The sequence below is a fragment of the Lycorma delicatula genome, chromosome 1 (genome assembly GCF_047948215.1).
Source record: "Lycorma delicatula isolate Av1 chromosome 1, ASM4794821v1, whole genome shotgun sequence".
NCBI classification, from domain to species: domain Eukaryota; kingdom Metazoa; phylum Arthropoda; class Insecta; order Hemiptera; family Fulgoridae; genus Lycorma; species Lycorma delicatula.
The window spans coordinates 158070204-158089470 of NC_134455.1; the positions used below are offsets into that span (position 1 = coordinate 158070204).

Below are 19267 nucleotides of genomic sequence, written 5' to 3' on the forward strand. Positions count from 1 at the left end.
AGACTATTCTAATCTAAGTTAAGTGATCGGCCTTCATTCGGTGATGCACCCTTTAAGATGTGGTCAAACAAATTATTTGTCAGCTTCTAGAGAGTACAAGAAACAGTTCTGAATGAAATTCAAATCTCAATCACAATTTAAATCGAATATTAATTCAATCAATAATATTTTAGTTAGGACCTCCGTAACAGAGTGGTAACATCTTCATCCGGAGATTTTGGATTCAAATCACAGCGAGGCATGACGTTTTTATACACTGCGGATTTTCCATTCAACATTCCCTTTTGTAGGTTGATATCAGGAAGAGCATCCGACCGTAAAATTTCCGTTAAATCTCATTCTATTAATTTGAGTACACTAAAGAAAACCGGGTGTTAAAAGATAAAAAATATCGCATCATCATATTATTTAATAAAAGGGAAAGGCGGCAACAACTAAAGGAAATTTTTTTCAGGTCCTAATTTAAGAAAAATAAAGATTTCGATCCGAGTCTATCAATAATCCTCGGAAAGATTGATTTCTTCTGTAGATAGCAAACAGCTGCGTTGTACTGTGAACACTTCTGCTTTACCTTTTTATGACTTATCTAGTGGTCAATAAATTGCGGTGTATTAGTATTTCTAGAATTTCGTTGATGTCATAGGATAGTTCACTAAAAGAAAGGAATATATATTTTTTTTTGTGGTGCTTCGATTCTCAACTAACGTATTAATACGAGAATTATGAACTCTTAACTTTCTTTTCAACCAAAAAACACGGTGGATTAGGGAAAAAGAAGAAAGAAGATACGAAAGAAGCAAAAAGGCCGTTCTACTTCAGTGAATTCAGCTCAGCCCAGATTGCCGAAGCAGAAAAATCTTTACAACCTAAATTCCCTACCCTTCCTTCAAGTAACAACTACTAGTCAGGCAACCGCCTACAGACATCACATGTGACTCCCTCCGCGAAGGGAGGAATGCATTAGAACCTCCACAAAATTAGGGCCCCATCAGGCGCGTTCCTGGTAGACTGAAAGGCACTAGCACCGAAAGGCCTTCAGTGGACGGACTGAAAGGGAATCGTGTAGGGAAAATGAGCCTACCATGCTAATCTTCTAAGAAATAATCTGAGTAAAATACTTTACAAACACGATCTATAAAGGATCGGAACTCAATCTCCTACTCCGTCCATCTATAACTATATATAAATGCGTACATACATACATCCTCCACTAAAAAAATTAAATATCCACTAGATAAATAGAAAAACCCGTGACAAGAGACTGATATCCAGACTCTGCAACGGAAGGGAGATAAAATAACCCCTTAAATCCTCGGGTTCCCATTTCCTTGACTTCTTTTTGTATTCTTACTTACTTTTCTAATTATTAAATTCAGTTATTTCTGTCCTGAATTAGCTATTTCTGTTGTGCTGAAAAGCCACTGACATCGTTGTGAAGTTTCATTTACCTAGATATGTTCTTCAAAAGGTTATAAACGAAAAAAGTAATGCTTTTTTCAATGGCCACACTTTTAATATTAAAATTAAAAGAAGCCAGCAAAATTCGTACTCTGATTTTGCCCTCAAAAGGGTGTTAAAAATCGTTTTTCTCAATTTAACATCTGCTGTTGTTTCTTTATACAATATTAATATACACAATATGTTTTATTTACTTATTAACTACCACAAGCTGTATAATAATAATTATTGAGATCATTGTAATTTGAGATCATTCACATATTTTATAACTCCTGGTTTAAATTACATTTTATAATTCTTCACTTTAAGATAAAATCGGAGAAAGGGCCTTTCCCTGTTATACTCTAAATACGGAAGCCTTGCTAGCGTTTTTATAAATTCGTTAACGAAATTCTAGTATATGAACATTTTTTATTGACAGTGTTAAACATGTACATGAAAGAAGTCGTGATACATATTAATTTTTGTAATTAATTTTCATTCATTCATTTCAATACAGAGATAATTTTATGAGATAAAAATAGATAATTTATTTGGATTTTATACATATAATTTATTAATACCTATTAGTTAATTATATTTTAAATACAACCCGACTCAATTTTTGGAAAGGTGCAAATTGTAATGGTGACCGTGTCAACATACAAATAATACTCCTTATTCATGAAAGTAAAGTTGTATCGTTATGTAAGGGTTAAGGATAATTGTTTTGACATAGTAAATAATCTTGAGTTATAAAGATTGCTTAAAAAAAGTCTGTGTATAAGGTAATAAACTTTTATTAATTTTACATAGATTGTCTATTCGTATGTTAGGTCTGTTTAGCTGTGTCGAAAAAAAAAACCCGCTCTTCGTCTCTCACTATTCCTGTACAGTCCGTTGACCCACAACGGATCCACAATTAATCACACAGCTCCTCTCACTGAGTTATTAATATATAAACAAAACTTGGTGCCTCATATTACTGTTAATATTCATAGTTATTCGTTTATTTGTACTGTCACTTTGTTATATCTTATCACAAAATGTCCATAATGTTTATGTAGAGGATTTGTTTGCATAATAAATAAAAATATAATTATATATATAAAACATATTTATGTAGAATGTAGATTAATCGGCCCGCTACCACGGACCGAGATCCGACTCGACCGAATCCAGCCGAGATGCAGTAATGAAGGCAGCCCGAATGAAGAAAGTTCTCTAACTTTAACTCGCCAAACACCCATATTCTTTTCTCATAATCTTATAATTATGCCCAAGCTAGCACGTGCGACTCCCTCCGAAAAGGGAAGCATCCCCAAACACTAGAGCTCCTGAAAGGCATATTTTTGCTAGGTCGGAAAGCGAAAGGATTTCACGGACGGACTGAAGTGAATCACACCGGGAGAACGAAGCTCATATGCGCCTAGTCTCCTACGATCAGCCCCGGTCAAAAAATTCTCCCCGATCTAACGGATCGGAACGCAGCTAATAATTTCGTTCATAAATAAAACAAAATAATTATAACCGCCAAAATAAATTTAACCCCCCCCCCCCCACCACTGATAAATGAAAGATACAGCAGCAAGGGACATTTGTCCAGCTTCTGCGATTAGTAGGGAGATAACAAATTCTTCCGCTATTCTTGCATTCCGTTCTGTTCCAATATAGATTAGCATATCCTTTTCGTTTCATTGTTGAAATGATAATTATTTTCGTAAAATGTACAACTGCAGATCACGGTGTTCCTTATTTTATTAAATTTTATGGAAACATGAGAAATTCCAGTTACGTGGTAGCAATAATAGCAAATGGTTAAAAATTTATGATAAAAAATATATCCTAACAAACATACAAAAAGTAAATGAATCCAATTTTTTTGTAGAATAAATTTCTACACACTAGTAGTATGAAGTTGTTCATCGACAACATTTAGAAGTCTAACGTCGATGTGACAAGACTGTACCGTTCAGAGCTCACCAGCCTTCTACTTCTCAAAGGTTGTCGTTGTGTTCACAAATAAGCTTAAGTATTATTGATGAAGTAAACGTTTGAATGCCCAACAATCCGAGGTAGCGTAAATAAGAATATTAAAGTGAATTAAAGTCCCGAGCTCGACATTAAGTCCCGGTCAGGCATGACATTTTTCATACGCCACAAAACTCTATTTCTATATTCCACGCACAAGTTTCAAGATTATGTGGTGATATCATCAAGCCAAAAAAAAAAAATGATTTAATTATTTTTAAGTAGAAAATATCTAGAAGAGGTGGGACTGCATAGTAATTAAGAATCACTTTTTATTAAAACATTTTCTTACTTTCATCTTTCTAATGCAGAAATACGAGTGAGTAATCTTTTCAAATAGAGGAAATAATAGATTTGCGACTGATTTTTTAATTTTTTTTATTTTAATTTAAATTCTTTTCCCGTTTAATTTTTTAACAACTTTCATAATAATGGTTTCAACTAAAACCGTTTATATTTAACAAAGAAAATGTATGTAGAGCTTTACTCTTCTTAAATTTCACTGGTTTCGATGTTTCCGTTTTTCATTTTGTACAGGAAGTTTATCTCGAGGTTCCGTTATTCCAAAAAAATTCAGGCAAACAATTTTCTGTTTAATAAAATTATGTTGTATACGGAGATAATTTGAAAATTATTATTATTTTCTTTTTATCAACATCGCTAAAGTGTTGGATTATATATGATATTTAGTCAAAAAATCATTCTGATATTCAAAGAATTTTTGTGGAAACATTAAAAAAAATTAGTTGAAAAATTTAAGATATTTGAAAAATATGATCCAACATTCCAGAGACTTGGCCACGCTTGTAATAAACTACTTACCTTATTTATCATCACGCCTTTTCTTATTTTTATCAAAATATAGGATTTCGCCATTGAATTTCTTGCAGATAGAAATCTTTTTTGTATGGACAGCATTTTATTTACTTTTATATAAAAATAAAAGTAAAAAAGTTATATAAATAAAATGGGTATTTTAAATAGTAAAATCGATTTAGCCGTCCCAATAATTAGTCTATTTGTTTTTGTTATTTTTAGGTAATTAATTTACAAATTCGTTATAAACATGAGAAGTTGCAGGTATGTGATAACAAAAAAAGTTCAAAAGCGTACCTTAATAAACTATTTTACTTGACACAATTGAGAAGACTAAATAAAATTTGTCTGTAGAATAAATTTTTTACTCACTAGCATCAAATCAAAGTAATAACCTAGATTTACAATTTTTAAAACTTGACTTTTTAAAGCCAGCATCAAATTTAGTGTAAGAAAATTTCTGTAGTTCTTTTAACTTTATAATTAAATAAAGATATTGAAATTAAATGATTGAAAATCTTTTAAATGTAGTTAAATAATTTAATACAGTTGTATTAAATGAAGTTTAAATAAAAATAAAGCTAAAACAATGTAAAAAATAAAATAAACTTTTTAACAGATTTTAAAAATGCGATAAAAAATAATATGTTTTTAATTCTTTAAACGATGTCTGTAAAATCGGCGCCTTATTAAGGTGGGGCGTAAATTAATTCGTAAGAAAGCAATTGTTTTTAAGGTTAAAAGATTAGCAAAGAAAAGAAAAGGATATCATTGGTTGAATGAGGACTCAAAAGACAAATTTACTTTTTGGAGAAGCTGTTTTTAATTCGGTTTTATTTTCTTCAAAATTTATTTTTATTACATGAAAAATACACAAATATAAACGTATAAGACATTAATTTTATTTAATTGTTAAAACAAATGGTTTAGATAGAATATAAATACACGACATTCTTTATTTAATATATTCTTACACGTTTTATTGCAAAATGTAAGATAATTAGGTTGTTTTTGTAGCTGTAAAGTGTCGGCTCGTGGATAAGAGTTGTTTATACTAACACGAACCTCATAGTATTATCATACAAATTACGCATTATGTTTAAATATTAATATGATATTACGATTTATTTATTTTATTTACTTACCCTAAAACTATTGTTTATTTACGTTGATATGAAATTAAATCAATAATATATTTGGATTTAATTGCCCAATATGTTTGGGTTCTCATATTACAGCAACTGTGGTAGGAGGTTCGTGAGAATTAAACCACGAATTATACTTCGGTAACTGATAAATTAAACATGATCATAATTATACCTGAACACAAGTATGAGATATGAAGGGCAAAGTTTATTATTTAGCTCGGGGGAGGAAAATAATTATTCCGGGGTCAATCGGTGTTTGAGAGCTTTTAGAAGTCATAGTACTGCAGTAAGTTGTTTACACAAATCGTCCTTGATTTGCTCTATACCGTGAAGCGATGTCGAGAAGACTGTGACGTCACCACATTTAATATAATAATAAACTGACAGCAGAGCAGAGAACATCATTTATTTCATCTTCATCCAACACATTTTACGTAGCTATCATAAGTAATTGACCGACGTGAATGTCTCACTTATAACTGTGACCTGTGTTTACTGCTGTCAAAAAATTATTAATATTTAAAAAATTGTAAAAAAAAACTTCAATTTATTTATAAACACTTATGGTATACATAACACTTATGGTACACCTTGCCTAATATAATTCTTTATTAATTCATTTAAAAATCTTCAATGTTTTTTCTTAGTTTATTTCATACCTTTTTATTGTAGTTTAAATAAAATATAATATTTATTTTATCTTCTTTTATATTTCTTATTATATTTTAAATTTCATTTTTATTTGTTTCTCTTTATAAAAATAAATATTATTTTTATCATAAAAATTTCCACTTTGACTATCTTAATTTTTAGCAAAATTAAAAAAAAGATCCACTGAAATTAAATTAAACCTTTGAATATTATACTTTTTTGGCCAATTCAGATACAACAGTTATATAAAAGTATAAACGAATAATTTTTTCTTTGTTATCCATGTATTCAAGTTCAGTTTTAAATTTTGTTTTAAAACATATCCCCCACTTAATATTAATAATGACAAAAGCGCATAATATCCAGCCTTCTTACTTGAAAAAACAAGTAATGGTATTTGTTCTTCTACTGGAATATTAATATGTCCTTTGTTTTATTATCCTATCAATTTAGCTCTATAAAATAATGCAGAAAGTGATCATTTTCAGAAAAAAAAAATTAGCTTGAATGTGATTGAATTAAACAGGTTTTTTTTATTTGATTTTAGAATAAAAGAATCATTTAAAACGGAACAATAATTTTGTAGCTTTAAAAATGAATAAATGTCATATTCAAAGTGAATAAATAAATTAAATTGCATAATTTCGTCTGAATAAACTCAAATAACCTCGAATTACGTAATTTTTTTATTCAGTATTTTGATTAGCTAAATATGTTTTATTTTGAAATAACTTATTTATTTAACATTTTTATTATATATTGCCAACGAGAATTAATATAAGCAAAAATATTATGATTGAACAAACTTAAGACTTTATGATTGAAGGTTGTACAATAAAACTTAAATATATAAAGAATTCAGTTAAATATATTAAATAAATTTAAAGTCGTTAATTTTATTGGATTTTTATTGCTTAAAGTTTATGTTAAATGCGATAAAATATATATTTCGTGTGTTATTTGGGTATAAAGCCATTATATTTTAACCTTACTTACAATTTTAAAGAGATTTATGCATAACCTCAAATTTACGATGTTGGTACTTATAAACACTAGGAAGGAAACGGAGCACCGCCAAGTAATTTTTATAATTTTTTAATTGGTTGGATTGGAATCTTTCCGTATGTTTCCATTAGTAGAGTCTCTCCTTACTGAATCACGGGTATTAAGAATACAAGTAGACTATTAAGAATACAATAATATACATCTTGTAAGTTACAGTAAGAAACTATCTTACTATAACTGCAAAAAATCATCTAATCTTTGCATGGATGTCAAGCCTTTGTACGCAGGCACCCATCTTAGCTAGAATTTCTTGGAAAATGAAGTTTCTTAATACGTGATAGGAAGAGCATATTCAAAATTTATGATAAATTTTGGATCCATAAACTGAAATATATGTTTCAACATATTCCCTTTTCCTACAAATATTTACTTGCGAAATGAGAACAGACTGAGTTTTCCTTAAGGAAAAGATTACCTATCCTCAGTTTTGTTTGATGTCTGGAAGTATTCAGCTGAACAACAAAACTGTTTTCAGCCAGAATATCAATGAAGGATTAATGAGATTTTAATCGTCAATCTTTCTAATCGGTAACTAAATTTCTGACAAGTTTTTTTCACAAATTATTTTTCAAAATTTTCCTGGTTAAGCCAAGAGTGTAGTAGTGATTTCTTTGAATTTTTGTTTTTTTGTTTGTTTTCGTCTAATTCTACAACCCGAATAAATTTTCATAAAAAAGATATCAAACAGCTATTATCAAAATAACGAGTGACAGTAGCGCTTGAAAGAATTAATAGTTAAGACAGGATGCGACAGTTTTATTTTTAAAAAGAAACTAAAATTAGGATTTTATTTCAAATTCATGAATAAGTTATGGAAATAAGAACAAAATTTACAAACAATTCCAGTTTGATTATGAATGAAAGTAAACAAAACTTGCACGAATATGATATTTTCTAGTATTCAACTTTCTAAACATAGTCTTAAAGGGATTTTAAAATAAAAGAAATATTTCAAATAATATTATTTATGCTATAGGCTATTTAAGATATCTTAAATCTAATTCAGCAATTTCAGAATATAAATCTTATTTTCTTATATTGCAGGTTTATTTACATAACTTGAACGGTCATCTCATTAGATAGTTACAAATATTAGTTATTATTTAATAATTTCAGTAATTATTAAAATTGCAATAAATTGTAGTCTATAATCAGTACCTGCTGTTCTTGCGAGGGTATAACATTTAATTCATATATGAAAACAATTTTCGTGTATGTGATTATTATTCTAAAAATCCGGTTTCTCTTTGAAAAAATGTAAATATATACACGGTATATTTACCTTCTGAAAATATAAATTGGTCAAGGGGGTTTAAATTTATTCTGAAATTGAAACTAACCATATCAAAAATAAAAATTAGATAAAAATTAATGCACCTAAACAAGCATATCTTCAAAAATTTCATGTAAATCAACTGCTAAAGATTTTATTATAGGTTTAAATAACTAAAAATTTTATTTACAGTAATTTTAAGGAAAAAGATTTGATTACTTAATATTTTACTTCCTTTTAAAAATTTTAATTTTTTAATGATAATTTTGTTTTGGATTGAATTACTATCGGCCAGATATCACGAAGAACAAGTTACCCCTTCTTCAGAAAAAAATATAACGAAATAAAAATTTCAGAATACAAATTAAATTTTGCAAGAACACTCTATACAACAAAATGAAACATATATACGATATAAAGGAACCCTCTCAATAACAGAAACAATTATATTATGGATTTATGTTAAATAAAGTTATATATATATATGTATATATATATATACATGCATACAGATATATAAATGTACGAGTACGAGTGTATTAGTCTACAATGTTGCAGAATATAATTTCATTTACTTTCTTCTATTTCATCTTCTGTTTCAAAAAGTATGAATATGGAAATTTTGAATTAAAAAAATACTAACAAAGTTTAATATTAAGAAGTATATTTTATCTCTGTCATTGATATAAACAAATTTTACTTCATTTCTTTTCTTTTTTAAATGTGGCTGAGATGATAAACATATATCTCTCAATAATTAAATTCTTTTAGTTTAATACGAAATTCCTGTATTCATATTTTTTGACGAAGTAAAGATCTCCTATGAGCACAACGAAGACAAAAAGAGAAAAATTAATAAGTAGTAAGTACTGGTATATAAAAAATGACTTACAAACAAATTATTTTGTGTGTGTGTGTGTGTGTGTGTGCGCGCGCGTGTACACACACACACACACCTTTTTTTTTAAAATAAAATGCTCTTTTTTAAAAGTTCAAATTCGAGATATTTTGCAAATTATATTTCTTAGATGACGCAGTTGGAAGCTTTTGCATTCGGCTTTGTTTAAAACTGATTAAACATCGTACAAGTGAAAACGTTTATCAACATATTTTAAAATTAAAGGTAAGACAATTCCAAAAATTTAAGCTTTTAAAAATTGCTATTTTAAAATTGTATTAATGTATTTTGTTTATGTAAAATTGTTTAATGTATTAATGTTTATTTTGTGTTTGAATAAATACAATAGATGATTTAAACAAATTTTAAATAAATACAAAATAATTTTTTTTTTTTTTTTTTTAAATATTGATTTCACAGTGACTATGATTTTATTGATAAATAAATTTTATTTATCTAAAAAAACGTGAAGTATTACACAAGTTTTGATAAACATTTTTGAATTCAGCACCTCAAAATTAGTTAAAAACAGCATGATAGATTTCAGATACATAAAAATCTAATAAAGGCAGTTACTTTTATACGGATTTAAATACTAGATCACGGATATCGGTGTTCTTTGGTGGTTGGGTTTCAATTAACTACACATCTCAAGAACAGTTAACCTGAGACTGTACAAGACTATACTTCCTTTACATTCATACATATCATCGTCTGAGTAATACCTTACGGTGGTTCCGGAGGCTAAACAGGAAAAGAAAAGATAAACAAGAAAAATACGTTTTATTGACTAGTGTTATTATTATTATTATTATTCCCCACGGGGGGCCGAGGCACCAGAAGCGACCGTGTACTGGTGGACACCGGAGATTGCGGGGTTGCGCCGAGAGTGTTTTCGACTAAGACGAGTGGCGCAACGTGCGAGGAATCGCATAGACGCGAACGCCAGGTCAGCCGAGTATAAGACGGCAAAGAAGCGGCTCCATCGAGCCATCAACGTGAGCAAGGCACGCTGCTGGAGAGAACTGACGGAGACCGTGGATGCAGACCCTTGGGGGCTAGGTTACAAGATAGTAACTCGGCGATTGGGGGTCTCGCGGTCACCAGCTCCACTAGACGAGGCTAAAGCGGAACACGTCGTTAAGTCGTTGTTCCCGGCCCACTCGGTCCGTGCCGAGCGGGACTTCAGCGACATGGGCGACTTCCCGCTCTTCTCGATGGAGGAACTGGAAGGAGTCCTACGGTCGCTGAAATGCAAAAAAGCCCCTGGTCCCGACGGTATACCGGCCGAGGAACTCAAACTAGTGGGGCGCTGCAGGCCCCGTCTTCTACTAGACATGTATAATGCATGTCTGAAGGCTGGGTCTTTTAGCGCCAGGTGGAAGACCGCGCGTCTTGTGCTAATTCCCAAAGGAAAAGAAAACCCAGAGTCGCCGTCCTCCTACCGCCCATTGTGTATGCTTGACACAGCTGCATCTTGACCAGTACAACACCTTGCTCGGAAGCATTGTGTACTGAATGTTATGATAAATGGAGAGCTAAGATCTTTCTGTAAATCTAAGATTTTTGTGTTTCTGTCACGGTTCTGTAAATTTTTTAAATGGGATGTAAAAAATGATTTTAAAACCATAATTTATTAGTAAAATCTACTTTTCTGAGGGTCTACAAGCATATATTTCGGACAATCCTATGGACATCTTTGTTCGATGAATTGAGTGATTTTATTAATACATATTAAGCCATTAAAATATTGTTAATCGTAATTTTGTGGATTCGATTTTTAAAGTACAGTGAAATTTAACATCTAAAATTAAAAGATAACAAGTAAATCATATATGAAGAATAATTTAGGTGGGCTCACGAATGAAATAATATGAATTTATTAATTATAGTCGTCAGTTATTTTGTATAACACTTTTGTAACTTATTTAGCAATGTAATCGTTTGTTTTATATTATGTTTGTTAGCAGATGTTGAGAAAGAAGTACTCATGAGTTTTATTGACTTTGCGTCTGTTTTTATTCTCAATAAGATCTTTTTTCAACATAGATGATATTTGTTTATTCCGCTTTTTTGTTTAGGAATACAAATATTGGTTGACCTATGAAGTGCTTCCATGTTCCGTGAAATAAATCACATAAATTCCATCATTGAAGTCGAAAAACTTTTAATTTAAAAACCAAAGAAAGTTGAAAAAAGGGATAAATAATTATTATACATTTTAAGTAAATGAAAATAAAGAAAAAGATAGAAAAAACTGATTGCATAAGAAATAAACAGTAACTTCTAGCATAGTGTTCAAAGCTATGGACAATCTGCAAATTTCAGGAACTCGACTAAATAAATTAGTAAACTTTGATGTAATGTATTCTAGAGTAAAATTTCGAAAAAATATCACAAGAATTCCGTATCGGCTGAATGTTTGCAAGCAAAAATATATCTATATATATTTTTCTTTTTCTTTTGAAATACAGTGTAAAAAACAGGATAAAAGTAAAACGTAATATATATATGTATTTAGTTGAGTGGAGGTGATTGTAAGCTTCTTGTATTTAAAAAAAAAAGTTAAGGAATAAAAATGTCTACTGAGTAGCAGTACCACTTCCGAAAGAGGAAAGGTGTGTTATTATTGACTAAATCATTTTTAAATACAGTAAAACATTAAATAACATGTAATGTATTTTTAAAAAAATCACGCCTATTTTCTAAAATTATTATAACTAAAGTGTATTTTCTTGTTTATTAGATTGATATTGATTTAATATTGTTTTTCTTCAGCGATTGAAGAAACATTGTAAGACGTAAACAAACAACACTGATGTGGTGCTCAGCAAGGTCATTCTGTCGTAATCCAGGCTTTATATAGTCACTGTGTGTGTGTGTGTGTGTGTGTGTGTGTGTGTGTGTGTGTGTAAAAGAAGCTTACGACGTATATAGGTGCTTGACGTAACCTTCTCGTCGTATAGAATATTCTGTATGTATGTAAAACACATTGTTATAAGCAAGTTATGTTTATGTTATATTACTATTTGGTATTAACTACTAAATTACACTGGTCAACATGATTTTTTTCTCACAAGTACCAATAGGTATACATAATGCGGTTTTTTACCCTGTTTTCAAATATGTATTCGTGATGTCTCCATCCCCCACAGTCTTTGTTAATTTAATTTTTTTAAATAATTTAAAACGGTTTTTCGTCCATTGTCAAGTAAAAAGTCCTAGAGCATTGTAAATATGATAGACCCAAATGAGCTAACTCAAAGGGTAGAGTTGCTATTATTCTGCAGGTTCAGACGTAATAGACACGTACAAACGTGATCTAGTGTAGCACACATTCATCAGAACGGTGCCAGTTGTAAGATAGTAGTTAATCAGTAACACGTCAATGTGAGTGATTTGTGTGTCTGAATTATTGTGTGTTACTTATTTATAACTTTATTTCTTTTAATTTGTCGTTAATTACAAAATGCCTAGAGTTTGTTTAAATCATCCTAACAATTTTTGTTATGTATATGGTGAAGTGACGGTAAAGTGCTAAAGGCGAAACCTGATTCCATTAGTAAAAAAGTGTTATGAACTTTATTTTGGGTGTAAAGTTGGGGATCTAGGACCTGGGCCCCACATATTTGTTGTTTATCGTGTTCTAGCCTTCTCACTGCATGGAAAATGGCATACGCCACATGCCATTTGCTACCTATGATTTGGAGGGAACCCAAAGATCACATCACTCTTCACACTGTTACTTCTGCTTAACAAACATTAAAGGGATTACGTCAAAATCAAAACATACAGCAGAGTACCCTAACTTCCAATCTGCAATGAGACCAGTTCCATACTGTGAAGAATTGCCCATACAAAAGCCTCCAGAACATGTGACATTAAATGAAGAGAATTCAGAATCTGATGGAAGTAACTAAGAAAAAGAAACAGATTCTGGTGATACAACTTTTGAGCAAAACAGTTCATCTGAGCCTTATTTACTGACTCAAAAAATTTTGAACGATCTCGTACGAGATTTAAAGTTATTCAAAAAACAATCCGAAATGCTTGCTTCCCGGCTAAAAGGATGGAATCCTCTTCAAAAGAATACGAAGTATGTACTTATCGTAATCGTCATTCTGAATTTAAAGACTATTTTTCTGAAGAAAATGGCTTAGTGTTTTGTAATGACATTTCTTCTCTTATGGAGAAACTTTGTAATGAATATAACCCAACAGAATGGCTCTTGTTCATTGATTCCAGTAAAGTTAGTTTTAAAGCTGTGCTTCTGCATAACGGCAATAACTTGCCATCAGTACCAGTGGCTCACTCTGCTAGTGTGAAAGAAACATATGAAAACTTTAAATTTATATTGGAAAAGCTTCAATATGCAATGTATGAATGGAATATTTGTGGCGATTTGAAGGTAATTGCACTTATTCTTGGTCTGCGGCTTGGTTACACAAAGTACTATTGTTTTTTGTGCAAATGGGATAGTAGGGAGAGACAAATGATTTCATTAGAAAAGAATGGCTTAAATGCGAATCACTCATTTCTGAACAGAAAAATGTGAAACGTGAATCATTGTGTAATCCTAAAAATGTGTATCTACTTCCGTTAAATATCAAAATAAGATTAATGAAGAATTTCGTCAAGACTATAGACAATACATCTGATTTCATTTACTTAAAACTGAAGTTTCCTAAAATTAGTGATGCAAAAATTAAAGAAGGAATATTTGTGAGTCCAAAAATACGATCACTAATGCATAATGAAAAGTTTGAGAAACTATTGGATTCACTGAAGAAAGCAGCTTGGCAGGCATTTAAAAATGTTACTCAGAATATTTTGGAAAATCGAAAGGCGGAAAAATTACCGTGATATTGTCAACGATCTTACAACATCTTATAAAGATTTGGGTTGTAATATGACCTTAAAAGTACACTTCCTGCACTCACCTAGATTTCTTCCCGAAAAATCTTGGTGCAGTGAGCGATGAACACGGGAAACACTATCATGAGGAAATTTCAGTTATGGAAAAGAGGTATCAAGACAAATGGAATCCTAATATGCTGGCCGATTATTTTTGAACCATCAAGAGAAATGTCTATTATTTAAATGCCTATTTTTCCATAGGCAAAATATAGCAGAAAATCATCATTTCTTACTTTCTAAGTGCGTCAAATGTTTGAATATTGTGTAGTTAAGAATGCAGAAAGTATTATAATGTTTGAAATTATAAATGCCTGTCTCTCGGAAACTTTGCGAGATGGGGAAAATCGATATCATATTTAAATTCAGGAGAAGGAATAGTATCATACTCATGTATTTTTCTTCCCGAGACAAAAATAAATTAATTTTTGTTCACCAATGTTATCTACAAATTAAAAAAAGATTTGTAAACCGACTACACTAATTTAGTTTTTCGGATATTATTCAGTAACTAATTTAGTTGCTGACTTCATTGGGGATTTTAAAACAATCAATTTGTTCTGTACATCAGAACAGATAACTGGCTCTATTATAGGCTCTATTATAGGCTCTATAATAGGCTTATAGGCTACTGGCTCTAGCGACTCTATTTTCGTAGATCCTGTACGTAGGGTAGGAAACTACAAACCGATTTCGGCCGCTGCCGGAATCAGCATAGGCTGCTTTCGGTTACGAAGTTGTTTGAAAGGGTTTTTCTCGAACGATTCCAACTGTATCTTTTTTTTATCCCCCTCCCATGGGCCTGACCCATAGCTAAGTATAACTCAGCCCAGAGGAGTGTCCTTTGATTCTAAAGGGTCTTCCCGCCCACCAGCTCTACGTCTGGCAAGACAGGTCGGCTCGCTGGTTGGATCTTTTATTCTGTGCCAGCTTCTAACGCTCCGCGAGGAGACTCCGGATCCAACAAGGCTGCAACCTTTATCACCCCGCCAATGGCTGGGTCTCAGTCTTGTCTGCGCCTTATGCCTCAAATGAGGCGTTTCCAAGACGATCCCCAGGGGGACTCTGTTCTTAAATACCCCTTATTGGATGTGGGGTTCTGAAGATCGTCATCACAGGGAACTGTCGTAGCAGTACCCTACATGTACAGAGTCCTCAACTGATCATCGGTCTATCACAGCAAGGGTACCAGTCCTTGGGAAAATAATTCCACAGCTGAGACTGTGCAACACCTATCGCTAGAAACTCCTTCTCCACCCTTCATCATCTTTAGCTCAAAGTACCGTCCGGGAAAAGATGCTGAACGCATCCCAACGGGCTGTAGAAGCAATTACGTGAGTCAGTAAGGATGCAGGTGTCAAGGCAGGAATCCCTGCACGAATCCTATATTCCTCCCATTCAGGGCAACAAGGCAAGAAGGTGTGGTCGACAGTGTCGTGAAGTCATCAGTGTCTGCGACAGTGTCGCAGAACACACAGGTACGGGTGTCACGCCTCCCAATGCGGTGTAGATAGCTTCCAAAGTTCCCATGGCCTGTGAACATTTTTGTAGTGTAGTAGTCGAGATTGCCAAATTTTCTTAAACCCTTCAGTTGCAGGTCCGGTATCAGGATCCTCGTCCAGGCTGCCGTCTCCGCAGCCATCTTGCCAGATATTATAGGTCACATTCCGAACCAAGTCAGCCGATATTCCAGTATACCTGTCCATCCTCTCCTTAACCAGTAGATCAATGAGTGGTACACCAGATAACACGCAGGCAGTATCATATGATGTAGCTCTATATGCTGCGATGATTCCCAGCAACGATCGCCTGTGCAGGCTCCAAAGTCTAGCAAGGTTTCTTTTAATCTGTAATGTTGAGCCTCAAACCAGAGCAGCATATAGAATGATGGAAGTAAGGGTAGACATGATGACCCTCCGTTTCGACGCTAGAGGTGCCACCTCGCTCAAGAGGACATTTGAGGGCAGCAAGATTGTTCCCTGCCCGCTCACAGACCGCAATGACGTGGTCACTGAATCTACACGACCGGTCAATAGTCACCCCGAGATATCGGACAGTGGCTTTGGACGGGATCAGATGTTCTCCGATGCGTAGATCTATCCGGCCCACCTTCCTCCGGTCGGCTAGAACGATGTATTCACTCTTTAGTGGTGACAAACGGAAGTCCGTGATCCGTCAACCATCTCTCTATACTACTAAGGACCTCATTGCTCCGGTCCTGGAGGTCCTGCTCGGTCTTACCACCAACGAGGTTAGCCAAGTCATCAGCATAAGCAATAACCTCCAACTGTTTCGGAAGATAAAGATTGAGTACTCCATCAAACGCTATGTTCCAGAGATGCGGGCCAAGCATGGAGCTCTGCGGGACCCCCCCTGTCATCCGAAAGTGTAGGTCCCCTTGCTGAGTCTCAACAAAAATCCATCTCTCTCGAAAATAATTCCAAATCTGTTGCAGTAGATAGGAACTGACTCCGTTCCGTCGCAGAGCGTCAAGGATTGCGTCCCATGGGATCGAGTCAAAAGCCTTGCAAACGTTCAATATAATTAGCATTGGCAGTCGGCTCGTTCACCAAGTGCTCCTCCTCATGTTTGCCCAGGATGTGACTTTTAAGAGGGCTTCAATGGTCCATCTCCCCTTCCAGAAACCAAACTAATTCTTATGTAGACCGAGGCCGGCGTTAATTTCATCAACAAGCCGCATGGCCAGCATGCGTTCAAAGACCTTCCCTAAATTGTTAAGAAGGCATAGTGGCCGGTAGGTGTTGAACCGGCCACCAACGCTTGGCTTCGAAAGGAAGACTATTCTGATCTCTTTTCAACAGGCCGGAAAAATTCTTGCTTGTAGCCCTTGATTGGCAACGTAAAACTTGTCCCACGGGGTGTTTAGTAGGAGACTTTTTTATGCATTGTATGCATATTGGTGCGTTTACTGCTGACATTAGATAACCGTGAGAAGCTCTCGTATGTCCTATTCGCAATCGGCACAGGACCACTTCCTCACGACGAGCTTTTCTGCATGAGGATTCCATGCCAACACAGAATCCTTAATGGGTCTTAATGAATTTGTTATCAATCGTAGCCGTCCAGTCCTCTTGCCACTTTGGTTGTAGAAACTGTTTTATACAATTAACAAGAGTCTGTTTTATACAATTAACGGAGTCAGAACCAGCAACACGGGTGGTGAAAGGAGGTTGATTGCATGCGTCTTTAGCAGCGAAATCTGCTAAAATTTCGAAATCTTCGAAAATAATTCCAAATCTGTTGCAGTAGATAGGAACTGACTCCGTTCCGTCGCAGAGCGTCAAGGATTGCGTCCCATGGGATCGAGTCAAAAGCCTTGCAAACGTTCAATATAATTAGCATTGGCAGTCGGCTCGTTCACCAAGTGCTCCTCCTCATGTTTGCCCAGGATGTGACTTTTAAGAGGGCTTCAATGGTCCATCTCCCCTTCCAGAAACCAAACTAATTCTTATGTAGACCGAGGCCGGCGTTAATTTCATCAACAAGCCGCATGGCCAGCATGCGTTCAAAGACCTTCCCTAAATTGTTAAGAAGGCATAGTGGCCGGTAGGTGTTGAACCGGCCACCAACGCTTGGCTTCGAAAGGAAGACTATTCTGATCTCTTTTCAACAGGCCGGAAAAATTCTTGCTTGTAGCCCTTGATTGGCAACGTAAAACTTGTCCCACGGGGTGTTTAGTAGGAGACCCTTTAGTATTGCAGCTGGTATTCCATCAAAGCCAGGACTGCGGTTGTTGTGCAGTCGACTCATGGGCATAGTCAACTCAGACAACGTGAACCGTCATTGCTCGAAATCGGTGAGGCCTAACAACTCCCGTTCGACACACGGGAACAGCCTTTCCAGCTCTATTCTAGCACGTTGTTCCGTCAAAATTGATAAACGTCTCTCAAAACGTTTCATGATCAGTCGATATGGCTGGCCCTAAGTATCATCGTCTAATTCTGAGCAGTGTTCTAGCCATATCCTCCTCTTAACATTCTTCACGGTGTTCCGAAGGGCTCTCTTGCAATGCAGATAATTTTGGGATGTGAGGTCATAGGCATCTCCATACGTCGCCTAAGTCATTGCATAGTCCTCCGATGTCGCTGGAGTTCCGTCCGAAAATTTCTGATCTCGCTGATCCACTAGTACGCTGGCCGATGACGGCGTTGTCTGACACCCAACCGAGCAATCGTCTTTTTAATAGTGTCCTGCAGGATTTCAGGTGTGAGGTGTAGACCACGACGTATGTTATCTGAGACTGTACCCGGAGCCAGAAATCCGGTCTGAACAACTCGAGTTTCGAGAAGGCCACTCGACAATTCTCCAACTAGTGTGGCTGATAGACAGCATCGTTAACGGTCTAAACAAGAAGGCAGTAAACGCGGTCGTTTTTCTGGATGTAGTCAAGAACCCTCAAAAAAGGTTGGCATGACGATCTACTATTTAAACTAGCCCAGCCGACATTCCAATGTCGTCATGTTAAGTTGTTGATTTCGTACCTGCTGGGGAGATGATTCGCCTTCCTTGTGGAAGGATCGCTATCCTCTACCAGAGCGATAACCACCGGAATCCCTCGGGGACGGACGTTCTTTCGCTTCTCCTTTATACGGCGTATACAAAGAAAATGTCGTATCGTAGGCGTAGAGGGTCTCGTATACAACAATAACCGCTACGATACGGGATTTTATTATCAGTCTCCAAAATATAAATACGCGGTAGCGAGACCCCCACGGAAGGTGGGCATAGTGAAGCCGTGGCATTACACGTGCAGAATCAGGGTCAATGGAGGGAAATCATGGCCATGTTGTTCACATACAAGAGGCGTGTGCTCCGGCCAGGCAACTGGAATTATCAGGGAAGAAACTTCCCTTTGCGAAGACAGTTATGTACCTTGGAGTGGTCCTGGGTAAACGGCTTACCTTAGGCGACTATACAAATTACTTGATCCAGCGGACAAAGGCGGCCAAGACCTCCTTAAACCCAATGCTTAATCAAGCAAGACCATTATTAAATTAGTAACATTTTTACAGT

The 19267-nt window shown here is 34.5% G+C and overlaps 1 protein-coding gene and 1 long non-coding RNA gene across 3 annotated transcripts in view; one reads left to right on the plus strand and one right to left on the minus strand.

Annotated features, from left to right (window-relative positions):
* Positions 1 to 19267, minus strand: part of LOC142324692 (synaptic vesicle glycoprotein 2B) — a 241801-nt gene that overhangs the window by 103640 nt on the left and 118894 nt on the right. The window lies entirely within an intron of this gene.
* Positions 1 to 19267, plus strand: part of LOC142324708 (uncharacterized) — a 32647-nt gene that overhangs the window by 3627 nt on the left and 9753 nt on the right. The window contains exon 2 of the long non-coding RNA XR_012756369.1: positions 9450 to 9544. This is a non-coding gene — a long non-coding RNA (uncharacterized LOC142324708). The remainder of the gene's footprint in view (positions 1 to 9449; positions 9545 to 19267) is intronic.